The sequence below is a fragment of the Hemicordylus capensis genome, chromosome 4 (assembly GCF_027244095.1).
Source record: "Hemicordylus capensis ecotype Gifberg chromosome 4, rHemCap1.1.pri, whole genome shotgun sequence".
Lineage (NCBI taxonomy): Eukaryota > Metazoa > Chordata > Lepidosauria > Squamata > Cordylidae > Hemicordylus > Hemicordylus capensis.
In genome coordinates this window covers 23,005,903-23,013,935 of record NC_069660.1, presented here as the reverse complement: position 1 = coordinate 23,013,935, position 8,033 = coordinate 23,005,903, and the positions used below count along the sequence as shown (strand labels likewise).

The following is an 8,033-nucleotide window of genomic DNA, read 5'->3' as shown; positions in this document are numbered from 1 at the left end:
GATTTTTAAAGGACTAATGCTGAAAGACATCATCTCACACTGCACGGAAGGAGGCAGTAGTAAACCCCTCCTGTATTCTACCAAAGACAACCACATCATGGCTCTCTGGTTGCCAGGAGTCAACACTGACTCGATGGCACACCTTTACCTTTATTCTCATTACTAATGCCATGTATTCAAAAGTTATTGTATTGGATTACAATATTTGTTCCTTGCAGAAGTTCCTGTCGCAATAAACCAGGTAGTTCCTTTTGTCTTTCTGTTGCTACACACTTAAGACATACATCTACCTTTCGACACATGATGTCTCATCACTGTATGAATGGTTCTCTTGTGTTTGATTTAGGATTGGGCAATATGAAAGTTCTGCTTCTGGTAAATTAGTGGTAACTGGTTCATTTGATAAGCCAATTAAAAAATGATAAATCTTCTTGTATGAACTTGGTCTTAAAGCTGTCTGAACAAGCCAGGTTGACTTTCTACCCGTTGTTCTTGGTAATTAACTATGCTAATGTCTATGGAAGTATCATTCCTGTGAGTAAAGGATCAGTACAGTAGCCTGTGGCATGAACTGACAGGATGGAGCCCTTCCCTTCCAGGTTAGCACCTGGTTGGGAATTTCCCACACGGAAGTGCACAAACTCCATATATTTTCTATTGTGGTTTTTGCCCAAGTGGAAATGACAGATGTTATGAGACTTAGAAGAGACAGAAATCTGCAGTATAGTTGTTGGGGTTATTTTTGGCGTGGAAGCTTTAGCAACTAAATAAGTACAATAACAAAAACAGTTTATTTTAATGTGTTGGCTTATTCATATCCAACATCAATTTTTTATCACTTTGCCAAACATTCCACCTAACTAAGTCCTTTTTTAAATGTTACCTGTAGTTGTCAACGGGGAGAAAAACTGAGCCTTGAGATAACATTGCTTACAGGTATTATTCACGTTTTCCTTGCAAGATTTCTAAGTTATTTATTTCAGCTGGAAGTCACTGGACAGTTCTGAATTCATCCTCTATTTGGAGAGTGGCTGGCCAGTGTGAATGTAGTGGTTAGAGTGCTGGACTAGGATTGGGGAGACCCGAGTCCAAATCCCCATTCATCCATGAGACTTTTGTTGGGTGACTCTGGGCCAGTCACTTCTCTCTCAGCCTAACTTACTTCACAGGGTTGTTGTGAGGAGAAACTCAAGTATGTAGTACACCGCTCTGGGCTCCTAGGAGGAAGAGCGGGATATAAAATGTAAATGTCCTGCTGTACAGGATATTAATGCCTTTAGGGCAGCCCAATCAGAGATATATGCCACAGCAGCTACTACACCATCCTCTGCAAGGTAGAACTGGATATCTGATCACTTTTCCTCTTTTTTTTTTTTTTAAGGTGAAATCCCCTTGCCATAGCTTCTAGCAAAGAGGAGTAATGAGGCTTGCTCTATGAACCTCACAAAGGGGCAGATTTGCATCCTCCAAATCTGCAATAGCAATTTTGTCACTCCCTTTGTACAAAAGCCCCTTTCCTGTTGCTCCTGCACCATTTAAAGCAAGGGTATCCAACTCAATTGGGTAGGGAGCCAGATTTGATTCCAACACACCTTTGGGGAGCCTCACATAGAGAACTGACCAAAAACAACCACTTACTAACAACCACAACAATACTTACTAACTTTATTTATTTCATTAACCTGTTTGTATACTGCCCAAAACACAAATCTATGGATGGTTTACAACAAAAACAACAAAGAAAAAGGTTAAAACATTACAACAATTTCAAATATATGCACATTTATTAAATTATGTTAATAATATAATAGTAATAAAATTGTCAAATAAAATATCACAACGACAGAAATTAAAACAAAATATCTTCAAAAATTTTAGTAATACCACATAGTTAACTATAAAAGTTAATAATAAAATACTAATACAAAAGTAATTTCCTGTGGATAAAACAGAGATTAAAACAAATCAACTTTAATAATTTCAGTAAAACCACATAACTGTTGCTACTGCCTCCTGATGCCTGGCACCTCTTTACTTGGACCACTGTGTCAAAGTCTGGAGGAAGTGACTGGGCTGTGGCAACCTTCAATACTGCATTGAGGTGTGTGTCTGCAAGTTGAGGGCATAATTTTGACTTGTTGATGTTGATAACAGAAAACAGCTGCTCACAAACATACGTTGTCCCAAACATGGACAAAATGCTGGCAGCTAGAGATCGCAGCCTGGGGTCATTTGGTCCTATGTATTGATAAAATGCTCCAACATCATTACTGGAAAGTTTCCTCTTCAGAGCATTATCACACCAATTATCAGTGTGATATGGCAGCCCTGGTTTCTGCATGCCCTGTATAAGGCATAACATTCAATACATTGCCCATCTGTAGTGTTTTACTGCACAGAACTTCCTGATGCAGAATGCAGTGCATGCTGCAAGTATTTTTGCCTTCAACTTTGAAGCTACTCCAGTTTTTATACTGACAATTTGTGGAGCTCCATCTGTCACTACACTAACAGCTTTTGTCTAGTCTATGCCCCATTTGTCCAGAGTGCCTACCAATTTGGTAGTACCAAACAGTTGAAAATATCCTCAGCTTTGTCGTTGTGTCTTTCATAGGGACAGCCTCCACAAACTCCTCTGTTATAGGCATCTTTCTATCAACACTGAATGAAAATAGCAAGCTGTGCCACATCAGTAGCATCTGTGCTCTCATCAACCGCAATTGAAAATATATCAGACAACTTTACCTTATCAGTGAATTGGCTATTCAGATTCCCCGATCATTCAACAACCCTCTCAGCAACAGCCTCTTTCTTGACAGGCTTATGTTTGCAAAAGCCTGCTGCTTCTCCAGACACAGCAAGTCTGCACTCATAAGCAGGCATCTCTTAACCATCTCCCCATCTGAAAATGGCTTTGATACAAGTTCATGGGCTATCATGTAGTTTGCTTTATCAGTAGCCTCACATTGTTGTTTGGTTTTCTTGAAGAGCAACTGCTGTTTTTTCAAGGACCTTTCCTGTTCCGAAACCTTGTCCTCACACAACTTTCCCATGTACTTGCTGTACATCTCCGCATGATTGTGTCATAATGCCTCCGCACATTATACTCTTTGGGTACAGATATCTGTTGTGTGCAAATCAAGCACGTTGGCTTCCCAATAAATGCTGTGAAGAAGTAGGAGTACTTCCAATTCTCCTACACCACTCAACATTCCTTATCTACTTTTCTTTTCTTTGCAAATATTGCCGCAAGCCCTCCCACACACCTCTTTACTTCCCACCCATTTCTTTATAGGCTCTGCCAAGAAATAGGGGCAGATGTGGGTATCCAATGCCATGTGCAGTTTTACTAAAGAAATATCAGGGTGTTCAGGTAGAGAAGAATAAGCACAGTGAACATGTAAATACCCCTTACCTAGTAGAGAAAACCAAGAACAGAGCACACAGGACAGGAGATTTGTGCTGCAACACATGAAGGTGAACGTGATACAGGGCAACACATACTGTACATATGAAAAGAAAAAGAAACAACACACACCCAAAGATTCCACCCCTTATCAAGGTTCAGGCTTCCTGTGGCAGATTTTCAGTAATGATACTTGGCAACACATACTTAATCCAAAAACAGAGTGCACAGAAGCGACAAGGCTAAATCAAGTGAAGGTTTGTTAAAGTTCAGAACAGCTTCCCCAAAGGAAGAATTCCATTTAAACATCTTCCCCGTGGCTGTAGCCCTCCACACAGATCAAGGGCAGCAAACAGTTCTGTGCTGAAACTTCCTAGGCTTCTGGGTTGCTTGAATTTCTTGCCAAAAAAGCCAGGGGGGCAGAGGGGGAGCGGGAGCGAAGATCCCTTTTAAATATGCCAGCTCTGCCGTGTGCTGAAGCTGCAGCCTTCCTGCTCCGGGCACATCCCCTTTCTCTCCCTCACCAGCCCCGACATGCTTCCCGGCACTCACTTGCTGAGATGGCTTCTTGCTGCCCACTGCCAGCCCAGCCGCAGCGGAAGCTTCCAGCCCATGCTGCTTCTTGGCCAGCGGCAGCAATGACCACTTCTCAGCCACTGCAGCTTCTTGCTGCCCTCACCGCCAGCCCACCACCAGCCCCGCTGCTACAAGTCTGAAGCTTCTGGCCCACGCTGCTTCTCGGCGGCAGTGAACTTCTTGCTGTCGGTGGTGTTTTTCGATTGTGCTGCTTCTCAGGCATGCCAACAGCTGCTTGGCCTCCGCGGCAGCAGAAATGACTCATGGCATAGAACACTTCTGGAGCCAAAGAAGATCAGCAAAAATTGCTCCCCTGTCTGCCTGAACGGTGGAAGTAAGGAAGCCTCAGCTACATTAGGAGCATCCTTCTGCTGCATTGTCACTTCACTGCTCAGTTTGTCAGCCTATAATTCATCACAGACCAAAATTTCAGGCAGCCATGTTTGTCCATCGGGCGGGGGAAATAAAGTCACAGTAAAGTGATTGTCAGAAGTCACAGAAATACTGTTATTTGGGTCCTCAGGGCACAGTCTGAGGGAACATGTTGCAAGCACCTTGTTGAAGTTCTGCAAGTCTAAAAGCCTCTTCACATGAGCATCTAAACCTGGGTTATCTGCCTCTGACCTAGGCTTGTGTGCTCATGTGAACTAGGGCAAAAACCCCAATCCCTGGTAGTCCAAATCCAGGAAACTTTGCTTCTAACCCTCAGTCTTAACCCAGGTTAGTTCACAGCAGGGGCCCTAGTACCCGTGTGTGTTAATCGTGTGTTCTCTTCCCACTGTGTTTTGAGGCTCCGGCAGCGAGCCGCCATGTTTGCTGGAGAGCTCTGTGGCTGAAGGGACTGTGATAGATGAATGTGTCACTGTGTACAGCCCGCTCTATGATCACTTGCTCAAAATGGCTTAAATGGGGCTTGCCCTGCCTCCTTCCCCCTTGTGGCCATTCAGAGGGTGCCTGCGATGTTATGAGGCTTTCCCTTCTCCTAGCAGTACGATGCATTGTGGAAAGGTTCCTCCGATTTTCAGCAAACTTCCCTGATCCGCTGCAGCACTTGTCTGGGAGCAGGGCTTGCAGAGTTCACCGGAGGCTCTGCTTGTCCGTTCTGCATGGGGTAAATACTCTTCCCAGCCCCAAACCACCCCCTCCTAATCATGTGCAAGAACCCAGAGTCAGGTCAGTGCCTGGGTGGTTGACTGCCTGAGAACTTCATGTGTGCCTCCTAGAATTCCATGATGGAAGAAAGACCCAGGATTATATAATCTGTACATTTAACAGATTAACATACATTTAACAAATCCTTAAATTTATGGATTTTATCCATAAAATCCATAATGAATTTAAATATAATCCATTTATAACAGTTACAATGAAGTGAGTGAGCTTTCAAGTGGAACTCAAAAGCTTGCTCACATCTTTTATAATTTTAGAGTTGGTCCCAAGTTCTAAATAATTATTGAATGCAAAAATAAAACCACTTCAAAGCCGTATAAATGGCCATCCTGATATTGTAAAGGGTGTGCTTGAGCACTTGCTTGAACTCCTGTATCCTACACAAATGTGCACCTATCTTTTGAGTCTAAAATGGGGCAGTTACGCAGAACCAAAGTCACAAGTGTGAAAAGCATACGGATTGCAGTTCATATGATGCTGAGACATGCTTGGAATGCCCCAGAGGAGCAAACAGAGTGTTAAGGCTTTTTTGGGGGGTGGGGAGGGTGGGTTGGTTGTTTGGTTGGTTGGTTTCAACAACACAGGGCCACAATGTGAAAATATGGTATTTGGCAACCTTGATCATGACAGTAGTTACAGCAGGTGCCAGGCCAAGTTGGGGCAGGGGGTGTTGGTGATGGATAGGATGTTCTTTGCTGCTGGTGGGTGGTGATACATTAACTAAAAAGAGAGGGGGTCGAGGCTTGGATGGCCTTGTAGCTAGAAGGCAGCAAAATGTGGACTGAAAGGAAAGCCAAGAGAATAGTTCTCATTGGGGAGGTCCAAGGATACTGCTCCAAAGGTGCTGACAGTGTGACAGGCAGGGAAGAGCCTCAGCTATGTATGTCCTTTACCATGAACCAAGGGGCAGCAGGTTCAGATCTGATCAGTGGCCAGTGAGGCACCAATGTATACACCATATTTCCAGAGGGATTGTGGAGGGCAGCTGATACATTCAGCTGTGTAGGTTCTTGTGAGGGCATGAATAGAAGTGGGGGCTGTTTGGGATTAGAAAGGGCAGCTCAGTGTATCAGCCAGGTGAGCACTCCTAAGGGGAAGCTTCGGTAGGACGCCTCCAAATACCAGCTGCAGCAGAGCAAGAACAGGAGAGGGGCATGCCTTCCTCTTCTGGTTGCGGGTTTCTCAGGGGCATCTGGTGATCCACTATGGGAAATAGGATGGTGGCCTTGGGCCAGATCCAGCAACGCTCTTCTTATGTTACGTTAGGCAGTTGCAGTAACAAAGCTCCTAATCAGGTGGCGTCCGGGTCATAGAGAAGCAAGAGTGCCTCCCACAATTCAGTGTCTGAAGATCAAGTGTTTAAAAGCAGAGACTTTTTATAGTTTTCTCCTTCTGTGATCTCCTAGCAGGGGCTGTAAAGGCCAAAATGTTCAACAGCAGAGGGTATAGTTAGAAATCTTTAGTGGCGGATCAGGAGGAAATGTGTGGATTTGGAGGTCGCTGATCAGATGGATTGCTTGGTAGGCCGCAATCAGTCAACTGTCTTGGAGCTTGTCATGGTTGCAATTTGGGGTGTGGTTATTCAGATTTCCAGGGCTTGCCTTTTGTCTAAGACCCCATTTACTCCATCTGGACATTTTATTTTATTTTATATGTTTGATTGATTGATTAATTGATTTCTATACTGCCCTTCCAAAAATGGCTCAGGGAGTTGCACATTAGAATAAAACTAAAATCAATTAACTGTTAAAATCCAAAACTGTAAAAACACAAAACCATTGTTAAACCATTTGAAACAGTTTTTAAAAACCTAAAAAACCAGACCAAACATTTACAGTTTAAAAACCCTGGTAGGCCAGGCCAAACAGATAGGTTTTAAAGGCTCTCCTGAAGGCCAATAATGAATTCAGATTATGGATTTCTGCCGGGAGTGCATTCCACAGCCCAGGAGCAGTTACAGAGAAGGTCCTCCTCTGAGTCGCCACCAGTTGTGTTGGTGGTAACTGAAGACAGACCTCCTCGAGTGACCTTAACGTGTGGTGGGGATCGTGCAGAAGAAGGCACTCTCTAAGATAACTGGGATCTAAGCCATTCAGGGCTTTAATGGTAATAACCGGCACTTTGTATTTTGCCCGGAAACATAACAGCAGCCAGTGCAACTGTTTCAAAACAGGCGTAAAATAGTTTCTCAGGGTTGCCCCAGAGACCAATCTGGCAGACGCATTATGAACTAACTGAAGTTTCCGAACTATGTACAAAGGCAGCCCCACATAGAGTGCATTGCAATCGTCAAGCCTGGAGGTTACCAGCTGATGCACCACGGTTTTGAGGTCGTCCTCTTCAAGGAATGGACGCAGCTGTCGAATCAGCCAAAGCTGATAGAAAACACTCCTGGCCATAGCCTCCACCTGAGATACCAGGGTGAGGCCTGGGTCCAGGAATACTCCCAAGCTGTGTACCTGCTCCTTCTGGGGGAGTGCAACCCCATCCAGCACAAGAAGATCTAACTCATCCCTCAAATTCTGAGCCCCTACAATGAGCAGTTCAGTTTCAGTTTGTTATCCCTCATTCAGCCCATTACTGCCTGTAGGCAGGCATTTAGGGAATGAATGCCATTTCCTGATTATGAAGATGTAGATTTGGGTGTCATCAGCATACTGATAACACCCAGCACCAAATCTCGTGATGACCTCACCCAGAAGTTTCATGACGATGTTGAAAAGCATTGGTGACAGAATAGAGCCCTGAGGGACTCGATATAACAGTTCCTGTTTGGAGGAGCAACTGCCACCAAGCGCCACCATCTGGAATCTGAGAGATAGGAGCAGAACCACTGCAAAGTAGTAGGGATGTGTATGAACCTGTTCGGGGGCTCTTTTAT

The 8,033-nt window shown here is 44.2% G+C and overlaps 1 protein-coding gene across 1 annotated transcript in view; it reads left to right on the top strand.

Moving 5' to 3' along the window:
- The window catches only part of RTF2 (replication termination factor 2), a 90,848-nt gene that overhangs the window by 60,870 nt on the left and 21,945 nt on the right, over positions 1-8,033 (top strand). The gene's annotated exons all lie outside the window — the stretch shown is intronic.